Source organism: Procambarus clarkii, chromosome 32 (assembly GCF_040958095.1).
Source record: "Procambarus clarkii isolate CNS0578487 chromosome 32, FALCON_Pclarkii_2.0, whole genome shotgun sequence".
In the NCBI taxonomy this organism is placed as follows: domain Eukaryota; kingdom Metazoa; phylum Arthropoda; class Malacostraca; order Decapoda; family Cambaridae; genus Procambarus; species Procambarus clarkii.
The window spans coordinates 7286077-7296500 of NC_091181.1; the positions used below are offsets into that span (position 1 = coordinate 7286077).

Genomic DNA, 10424 nt, shown 5'->3' on the forward strand with positions numbered 1-10424 from the left:
GTTGTGATCATGTCCCCCCTTACTCTTCTGTCTTCCAGTGTCGTAAGGTGCATTTCCCGCAGCCTTTCCTCATAACTCATGCCTCTTAGTTCTGGGACTAGTCTAGTAGCATACCTTTGGACTTTTTCCAGCTTCGTCTTGTGCTTGAGAAGGTACGGGCTCCATGCTGGGGCCGCATACGCCAGGATTGGTCTTACATATGTGGTGTACAAGATTCTGAATGATTCCTTACACAGGTTCCTGAACGCCGTTCTGATGTTAGCCAGCCTCGCATATGCCGCAGACGTTATTCTCTTTATATGGGCTTCAGGAGACAGGTTTGGTGTGATATCAACTCCTAGATCTTTCTCTCTGTCTGTTTCATTAAGTACTTCATCTCCTATTCTGTATCCTGTGCCTTGCCTCTTGTTTCCACTGCCTAGTTTCATTACTTTGCATTTACTCGGGTTGAACTTCAACAGCCATTTGTTGGACCATTCACTCAGTCTATCCAGGTCATCTTGTAGCCTCCTACTATCATCCTCAGTTTCAATCCTCCTCATAATTTTTGCATCGTCGGCAAACATTGAGAGGAACGAATCTATACCCTCTGGGAGATCATTTACATATACCAGAAACAGTATAGGTCCAAGGACTGAACCGTGCGGGACTCCACTTGTGACGTCTCGCCAATCTGAGACCTCACCCCTCACACAGACTCGTTGTCTCCTGTTGCTTAGGTACTGCTCTATCCACCAGAGTACCTTCCCTTTCACTCCAGCCTGCATCTCCAACTTTCGCACTAGCCTCTTGTGTGGCACTGTATCAAAGGCTTTCTGACAATCCAAAAATATGCAGTCTGCCCACCCTTCTCTTTCTTGCCTGGTCGTAGAATTCAAGTAACCCTGTGAGGCAAGACCTGCCATCCCTGAACCCATGTTGATGCTGTGTTACAAAGTTCCTTCGCTCCAGATGCTCCACTAGTTTTTTTCGCACAATCTTCTCCATCAGCTTGCATGTTATGCAGTTTAGGGACACTGGCCTGTAGTTCAGTGCCTCCTGTCTATCCCCTTTCTTGTATATCGGGACTACGTTAGCTGCTTTCCAAATATCTGGCAGTTCCCCTGTTGCCAGTGATTTGTTATACACTATGGAGAGTGGTAGGCACAGTTCTCTTGCTCATTCCTTTAGAATCCAAGGCGAGATTCCATCTGGGCCTATAGCCTTTGTCACGTCCAACTCTAGTAAACACTTCCTTACTTCCCCAATGGTAATCTCAAACTCTTCCAGTGGTTCCTGGTTAGCTATTCCCTCACTTACCTCTGGAATTTCTCCTTGCTCTAAGGTGAAGACCTCCTGGAATTTCTTATTCAATTCCTCACACACATCGTTGTCATTTGTAGTGAATCCTTCCGCCCCTATCCTTAATTTCATAACCTGTTCCTTTACTGTTGTTTTTCTCCTAATGTGGCTATGCAACAATTTAGGCTGAGTCTTTGCCTTGCTTGCGATGTCATTTTTGTATTGTCCTTCTGCCTCTCTTCTCATCCTGACGTATTCATTCCTGGCATTCTGGTATCTTTCTCTGCTCTCCAGAGTCCTGTTATTCCTATAGTTTCTCCATGCCCTTTTACTTTGCTTTGTGTGTGTGTGTGTGTGTGTGTGTGTGTGTGTGTGTGTGTGTGTGTGTGTGTGTGTGTGTGTGTGTGTGTGTGTGTGTGTGTGTGTGTGTGTGTGTGTGAGTGTGTGTGTGTGTGTGTGTGTGTGTGTGTGTGTGTGTGTGTGTGTGTGTGTGTGTGTGTGTGTGTGTGTGTGTGTGTGTGTGTGTGTGTGTGTGTGTGTGTGTGTGTGTGTGTGTGTGTGTGTGTGTGTGTGTGTACTCACCTATTTGTACTCACCTATTTGTGCTTGCAGGATCGAGCATTGACTCTTGGATCCCGCCTTTCCAGCTATCGGTTGTTTACAGCAATGACTCCTGTCCCATTTCCCTATCATACCTAGTTTTAAAAGTATGAATAGTATTTGGTTCCACAACCTGTTCCCCAAGTGCATTCCATTTCTCCACTACTCTCACGCTAAAAGAAAACTTCCTAACATCTCTGTGACTCATCTGAGTTTCCAGTTTCCACCCATGTCCCCTCGTTCTGTTATTATTACGTGTGAACATTTCATCTATTTCCACTTTGTCAATTCCCCTGAGTATTTTATATGTCCCTATCATATCTCCTCTCTCCCTTCTTTTCTCTAGTGTCGTAAGGTTCAGTTCCTTCAGCCGCTCTTCATATCCCATCCCTCGTAACTCTGGGACAAGCCTCGTCGCAAACCTCTGAACCTTCTCCAGTTTCTTTATGTGTTTCTTCAGGTGGGGCTCCATGATGGCGCGGCATACTCTAAGACGGGTCTCACGTAGGCAGTGTAAAGCGCCCTAAAAGCCTCCTCATTTAGGTTTCTGAATGAAGATCTAATTTTCGCCAGTGTAGAGTACGCTGCTGTCGTTATCCTATTTATATGTGCCTCAGGAGTTAGATTAGGTGTCACATCCACTCCCAGGTCTCTTTCTCGAAACGTTACAGGTAGGCTGTTCCCCTTCATTGTGTACTGTCCCTTTGGTCTCCTGTCACCTGATCCCATTTCCATAACTTTACATTTACTGGTGTTAAACTCCAGTAGCCATTTCCCTGACCATCTCTGCAGCCTATTTAAGTCCTCTTGGAGGATCCTACAATCCTCGTCTGTCACAACTCTTCTCATTAATTTTGCGTCATCCGCAAACATTGACATGTATGATTCCACTCCTGTAAACATATCATTTACGTAAATTAGAAAGAGGATTGGTCCCAGCACCGATCCTTGAGGTACTCCACTTGTTACTGTTCGCCAGTCCGACTTCTCGCCCCTTACCATTACCCTCTGGCTCCTTCCTGTTAGGTAGTTCTTCAACCATACTAGGGCCTTTCCGCTTACTCCTGCCTGCCTCTCAAGTTTGTATAGCAGTCTCATGTGCGGTACTGTATCAAAGGCCTTTTGGCAGTCAAGAAATATGCAGTCTGCCCAGCCTTCTCTGTCCTGCCTTATCCTTGTTACTTTATCATAGAATTCTAAAAGGTTTGTTAGGCATGATTTCCCTGTCCAGAACCCATGTTGGTGCTTGTTTACAAACCCAATGCTCTCCAGGTGCTCAACAAGTCTTAGGCTAATTATTCTTTCAAGTATTTTGCAGGGGATGCTTGTCAGTGATACGGGTCTGTAGTTAAGTGCCTCCTCCCTATCACCTTTCTTGAAAATCGGTATGACATTTGCCTCCTTCCAGCAACTGGGCAATTCTCCCGACATAAGTGACTCATTAAAGATCATTGCCAGAGGCACGCTGAGAGCCTGCGCTGCCTCTTTAAGTATCCACGGTGATACTTTGTCTGGTCCAACTGCTTTACTGGCATCCAGTGTTGTCAACTGTTTCATTACATCCTCTGCTGTCACCTCTATATCTGATAGTCTTTCATCTTGGGTAATCTCTTCTAACAATGGGAGCTACTCAGGCTCGGTTGTGAACACTCCATGGAATTTTGCATTCAGTACCTCGCAGATTTCCTTGTGTGTGTGTGTGTGTGTGTGTGTGTGTGTGTGTGTGTGTGTGTGTGTGTGTGTGTGTGTGTGTGTGTGTGTGTATGTGTGCGTGCTGCATGTGGTATGTGTATGTGTGTGTGTGTGTGTGTGTAGTGGGTGAGTGGGTGTAGTGTACGTGTACGTGTGTGCGTGCATACGTGCGTGTGTGTGTACTCATCTATTTGTACTCACCAATTTGTGCTTGCGGGACCGAGTATTGACTCTTTGATCCCGCGTTTCTAGCCATCAGTTGTTTACAGTAATGACTCCTGGCCCATTTCCCTATCATATCTAGTTTTAAAATTATGAATAGAGGTTGCTTCCACAACCTCTTCGTTAAGTGCATTTCATTTTTCCACTGCTCTCACACTAAAAGAATACTTATTAACATCTCTGTGACTCAACTAAGTTGCCAGTTTCCACGCATGTCCCCTCGTTTTGTTACTCTCACGTGTGAACTTGTCATCTATTTCCACTTTGTCCATTCCCCCATAGTATTTAATATGTTCCTATCATATCCCCTCTCTCCCTTCTTTTTCTAGCATCGTAAGGTTCAGTTCCTTCAGGGGCTTTTCATATTCTATCCATCTTAACTCTGGGACAAGCCTCGTCGCAAACTTCTGAACATTTTCCAGTTTCCTTTCGTGTTTGTTCAGGTGGGGACTCTATGATGGCGCAGCACACTTTAACACTAGTCTCACGTAGTCAGTGTAAAGTGCCCTAAAACCTCCTCACATGCTCACCTAATTGTACTCACCTAGTTGTGCTTGTAGGGGTGGAGCTCTGGCTCTTTGGTCCCGCCTCTTAACCGTCAGGATCCCTCCTGTCTGGAGAGATCCAGACAATTTCTTTATGCGGGATATTCAAACCCCTGTAAATATAACTGATATCAACACGAGCGCACTAAATTTTGAAAGAGAAATTGAAAACATGCCCATACACTTGGCCCCAGGTCCAGACTCATGGAATTCAATATTTATAAAGAAATGCAAAGTGCCGGTAGCACAGGCACTCAGTATAGTGTGGAGGAAGAGCTTGGACACAGGGGAGATACCAGATGCACTTAAAGTAGCAGACATAGCCCCTCTACAGAAGGGAGGGAGCAAAGCATTGGCAAAGAATTATAGACCAGTTGCACTAACATCGCACATCATAAAAGTATTTGAGAGAGTGATTAGGAGTCAGGTCACCAATTTCATGGAGAACAATGACCTTCACAACCCAGGCCAACATGGATTTCGAGCGGGAAGATCGTGCCTCTCACAGCTACTTGAGCACTACGACAAAGTCACTGAGGCATTAGAAGAAAAACAGAATGCTGATGTGATATACACGGACTTCGCAAAGGCTTTCGATAAATGTGACCATGGCGTGATAGCACACAAAATGAAGTCAAAGGGAATAACCGGTAAAGTAGGACGCTGGATGCTCAGTTTTCTGTCAAACAGGACTCAGCGAGTAACGGTCAACCATATAAAATCTCGTCCAAGTGCAGTTAAAAGCTCTGTACCTCAGGGTACAGTCCTTGCACCGCTGCTTTTCCTTATTCTCATATCAGATATAGACAAAAATACAAGTCACAGCTTCGTATCATCCTTTGCAGATGACACAAAAATCAGTATGAAAATTATCTCGGCTGAAGACACTGAAAAACTTCAAACTGAAATTAATAAAGTTTTCGACTGGGCATCAGAAAATAACAAGATGTTTAACAGTGATAAATTCCAGGTACTCAGGTACGGTAAAAATGAGGACCTTAAACATAATACAGAGTACAAAACACAATCAAATATCCCCATAGTAGGAAAACAGCATGTAAAGGATTTGGGAATAATAATGTCTGACGACCTAACGTTTAAGAGGGCGTTATCATTGTTTGGCCGAAAAAATTCGGCCAAACACGAAAAATTTATAAAAATACTACAACGTTCTGGCAACACCGTGGTGCAAACCGTTTAATGTTATGATAATAAATAACGTAATTACAGCAAATTTTCCAGCCGCAATTGCCCGAAATCTGGTCCTCGCGGCTCGGGTGCGCCGTAGGGTGATGCGTCATACGTTGTAAGCGTCTAGTATTTCGCAATAGAGTGGAGAATATCTTGTTATGCATATACAAATTATAAACACACTCGCTGGCAACTGTCTTCTGTGAGAGGGAGGGGCTATAATCCGATTTACTGGCTTAGTCACCCTCTCAGTGTCTGTGCCGGCGGTCGCATGCCTGACGCGCTCGCACAGATCGTATTTTCTTGCATATACTGCACAATGGATATAGTATCGGACAAGAAGAAAGCTCTAAAGGCAAGAGCTCTACGCGTTAGCCAAGTAAAGAAGGAGCGTAAAGCCACACTGAGGCAAAACAAGAGTTCCCTTGAGTGAAGAGAGAGGGCAGCCTCCCGCCCCCACAACACACTACCTCGCCTCACACCCAGGCACCCACACCTCCTGTGGCACCTGCCACACCTCTGTGGCACCTGCCACACCTCCTGCTGCACATGCCACACCACCTGCGGCACCTGCCACACCACCTGCGGCACCTGCCACTCAAGATCTTAGACCTGCAACTCAAGACGTTCTCCCTCTTGATGTTGCAAGATGTTGCATATTTCAGACCAATTATATTAGGTTAGTATGTATTATGTTTTATATCTTGATACTATATCATAAATAATTGTAAATATAAAGCTGCTGTCTTTTTTTTTATTTTTTTTTTTTAATTTTTTTTTTTTAATAATTTTTTTTTTTTTTTTTTTATCAGGCAATCTTCATGGAACTTACACACCTTACTGAAGGAATGCCAATCTACAAGGGTGGTAATTTTGATTGAAATTGGTAGTTCATCAACCTCAGCCAAAGGTGGCTGAACTTTGACCTTCATTTTTTACAGGTAACTAATTTGCAACTATATGGTTGAATAACTTTTTTATTTATTATTCAATTTACATGGAACTTGCACATTATATGTAGAGTCTGTGCCTCTAAAAACTCAAGTTATATATTTCCCCTAAGATCATTTATTGATTTTATATATATTTATAAACATCATTTTGTTGCATAATTTTTTGGGTGAACTTTGAAAATTTGTATTATTGCACTAAATAGGTTTGGGATAATAATGCCACTAGACAACCTTTATTATATAGTATTGTGATAGCTGAGTATCATAGAAATAATATCAGTTGATATTTGTATTTGTTATATCAACTTTAAAACATGTAAAAAAATGGTTAAAAAAAGTTTTTTTTTTTTTTCTCCCTCTCTATTTAGGCTGCGATGCTGAAACTTGGACCACTTGCAGCCCTCTTCACGTGTAACACGTCAATAAATTTTCATTGCACTAGAACAACTTTTATGAACCCTAACTATCGCCCCCTTAAGGAGCACAACCAAGCAAATATTGCGACAGCCAGAAAAATGATAGGATGGATTACGAGAACTTTCAAATCCAGGGATCCCATCACAATGGTTGTACTCTTCAAGTCACTTGTGTTGTCCCGTCTTGAGTACTGCTCAGTACTCACTTACCCCTTCAGAGCAGGAGAGATTGCTGAAATAGAGGGAAAACAGAGAACATATACGGCACGCATAGACGAGATAAAGCACCTAAATTATTGGGATCGTCTCAAAGCTCTCCAAATGTACTCACTAGAAAGAAGACGAGAGATATATCAAATAATATACACCTGGAAGATACTGGAGGGCCAAGTACCAAATCTACACAGTAAAATAACAACGTACTGGAGTAAACGATATGGAAGAAAATGCAGAATAGAACCAGTGAAGAGCAGAGGTGCCATAGGCACAATCAGAGAACACTGTATAAATATCAGAGGTCCGCGGTTGTTCAACGTCCTCCCAGCAAGCATAAGAAATATTGCCGGAACAACCGTGGACGTCTTCAAGAGGAAACTAGATTTATTCCTCCAAGGAGTGCCGGACCAACCGGGCTGTGGTGGGTATGTGGGCCTGCGGGCCGCTCCAAGCAACAGCCTGGTGGACCAAACTTTCACAAGTCAAGCCTGGCCTCGGGCCGGGCTTGGGGAGTAGAAGAACTCCCAGAACCCCATCAACCAGGTATCAACCAGGTAAACCAGAGAACGTCAATCAACTGATGTATAGATTCCTGAGCCTACTAGGCTCTATCATATCTACACTTGAAACTGTGTATGGAGTCAGCCTCCACCACATCACTTACTAATGCATTCCATTTGTCAACTACTCTGACACTAAAAATGTTCTTTCTAATATCTCTGTGGCTCATTTGGGCACACAGTTTCCAACTGTGTCCCCTAGTGCGTGTGCCCCTTGTGTTAAATGACCTGTCTTTATCTACCCTGTCGATTCCCTTGAGAATCTTGAATTTGGTGATCATGTCCCTACTAACTTTTCTGTCTTCCAATGAAGTGAGGTTTAATTCCCGTAGTCTCTCCTCGTAGCTCATACCTCTCAGCTCGGGTACTAGTCTGGTTGCAAACCTTAGAACCTTTTCCAGTTTGGTCTTATGCTTGACTAGATATGGACTCCATGCTGGGGCTGCATACTCCATGATTGGTCTGACATAGGTAATATACAAAGTTCTGAATGATTCCTTGCACAAGTGTCTAAATGCCGTTCTTATGTTAGCCAACCTGGCATATGCTGCTGATGATGCTGATGATTTCTGCCCGAAACACTGCACGTACTAGAGGCTTTACAAGATTGTACTTACAATATTATGTATCTTCACAATCCCAATGTACCTTCTTGTATATGCATAAATAAAATAAAATAAACAATGTTTTCCTCTTGATAGGGGCTTCAGGGGACAGGTCTGGCGTGATATCAACCCCCAGATCTTTCTCTCTCTCTCTGACTCGTGTAGAATTTCATCTCCCAAATGATACCTTGTAACTGGCCTCCTGCTCCTTACACCTATCTTTATTACATTACATTTGCTTGGGTTAAACTCTAACAACCATTTGTTCGACCATTCCATTAGTTGGTCTAAATCTTCTTGAAGCCTCAAGCAGTCCTCCTCTGTCTTAATCCTTCTCATAATTTTGGCGTCGTCAGCAAACATTGAGAAGAATGAGTCTATACCCTCCGGGAGATCGTTCACGTATATCAGAAACGGGATAGGACCGAGTACAGAGCCCTGTAGGACTCCACTGGTGACTTCACGCCAATCTGAGGTCTCACCCCTCACTGTATTTCTTTGCTTCCTATTGTTTAGGTATTCCCTTATCCACTGGAGCACTTTACCAGTTACTCTCCAGCTTATATACCAGCCTCTTATGGGGGGGACTGTATCAAAGGCTGTCCGACAGTCCAAAAAAATTTACAGTCTGCCCAGCTTACTCTTTTTTGCTTAATGTTTGCCACCTGATCGTAGAATTCTATTAAGCCAGTAAGGCAAGATTTACCCTCCCCGAACCCATGTTGTCGATTTGTCACGAAGTCCCTTCTCTCCAGATGTGTTACTAGATTTTTTCTCACGATCTTCTCCATCACTTTGCATGGTATACAAGTTAAGGACACTGGCCTGTAGGTCAGTGCCTCTTGTCTGTCACCCTTTTAGTATATTGGGACCACATTAGCCGCCTTCCATATTTCTGGTAGGTCTCCCGTCTCCAGTGACCTACTATACACTATGGAGAGTGGCAAGCAGAGTGCCTCTGCACACTCTTTCAATACCAATGGTGAGATCCCATCTGGACCTACAGCCTTTCTCATATCCAGATTAAACAAGTGTCTCTTGACCTCATCTCTCATAATTTCGAACCCTTCCAAGGCCGCCTAGTTTACTGCCCCCTCTCCTAGTGCAGTGACCTCACTTTGTTCTATTGTGAAGACCTCCTGGAACCTCTTGTTGAGTTCTTCACACACATCTTTGTCATTCTCTGTGTACCTGTCCTCCCCCACCCTAAGTTTCATCACCTGTTGCTATACTGTTGTATTCCTCCTGATGTGACTGTGAAGTAGTTTTGGTTTGGTCTTGGCTTTGTTAGCTATATCATTTTCATACCTTTTCTCAGCTGCTCTTATCACACTAACATACTCGTTCCTGGTTCTCTGGTATCTCTCTCTACTTTCAGGTGTTCTGTTATTATGGAAGTTCCTCCATGCCCTTTTGTTCAGCTCCTTTGCTTTCATACATTCCCTAGTAAACCATGGATTCTTCTTTTGCTTCTCTGTTTTTTCCTGTCGGGCTGGGACAAACTGGCTTACAGCCTCTTGACACTTTTAGGTGACATAGTCCATCATGTCTTGTACGGACTTGGTTCTGAGTTCTGTGTGCCATTGTATATCCCTTAGGAATTTATTCATCTCCTCATAGTTTCCCTTTCGGTACGCCAGCCATTTGTTTCCCAGTTCTTTTTTGGGGGAGATAATTCCTAGCTCAACCAGGTACTCTTAGCTCAATACAATATGATCACTCATTCCCAGAGGGGCTTCCAACTTAACTCCCTTGTGTGTGTGTGTGTGTACTCACCTAGTTGTACTCACCTAGTTGTGCTTGCGGGGGTTGAGCTTGGCTCTTTGGTCCCGCCTCTCAACCGTCAATCAACAGGTGTCCAGGTTCCTGAGCCTATTGGGCTTTATCATATCTACACTTGAAACTATGTATGGAGTCAGCCTTACCACAACACTTTCTAATGCATTCCATTTGTCAACCACTCTGACACTAAAAAAGTTCTTTCTAATATCTCTGTGGCTCATTTGGGCACTCAGTTTCCACCTGTGTCCCCTAGTATGTGTGCCCCGTGTGTTAAATAGCCTGTCTTTATCAACCCTGCAATTCCCTTGAGAATCTTGAATGTGGTGATCATGTCCCCCCTAACTCTTCTGTCTTCCAACGA

At 43.6% G+C, this 10424-nt stretch overlaps 1 long non-coding RNA gene across 1 annotated transcript; it reads left to right on the plus strand.

Moving 5' to 3' along the window:
- The first annotated feature begins 5462 nt into the window (after positions 1-5462).
- On the plus strand, positions 5463-6931 carry LOC138370399 (uncharacterized). Its single transcript, XR_011230126.1, has 3 exons — positions 5463-6210; positions 6344-6472; positions 6853-6931. It is a non-coding gene; the product is annotated as an uncharacterized lncRNA (long non-coding RNA).
- The last annotated feature ends 3493 nt before the right edge of the window (positions 6932-10424 follow it).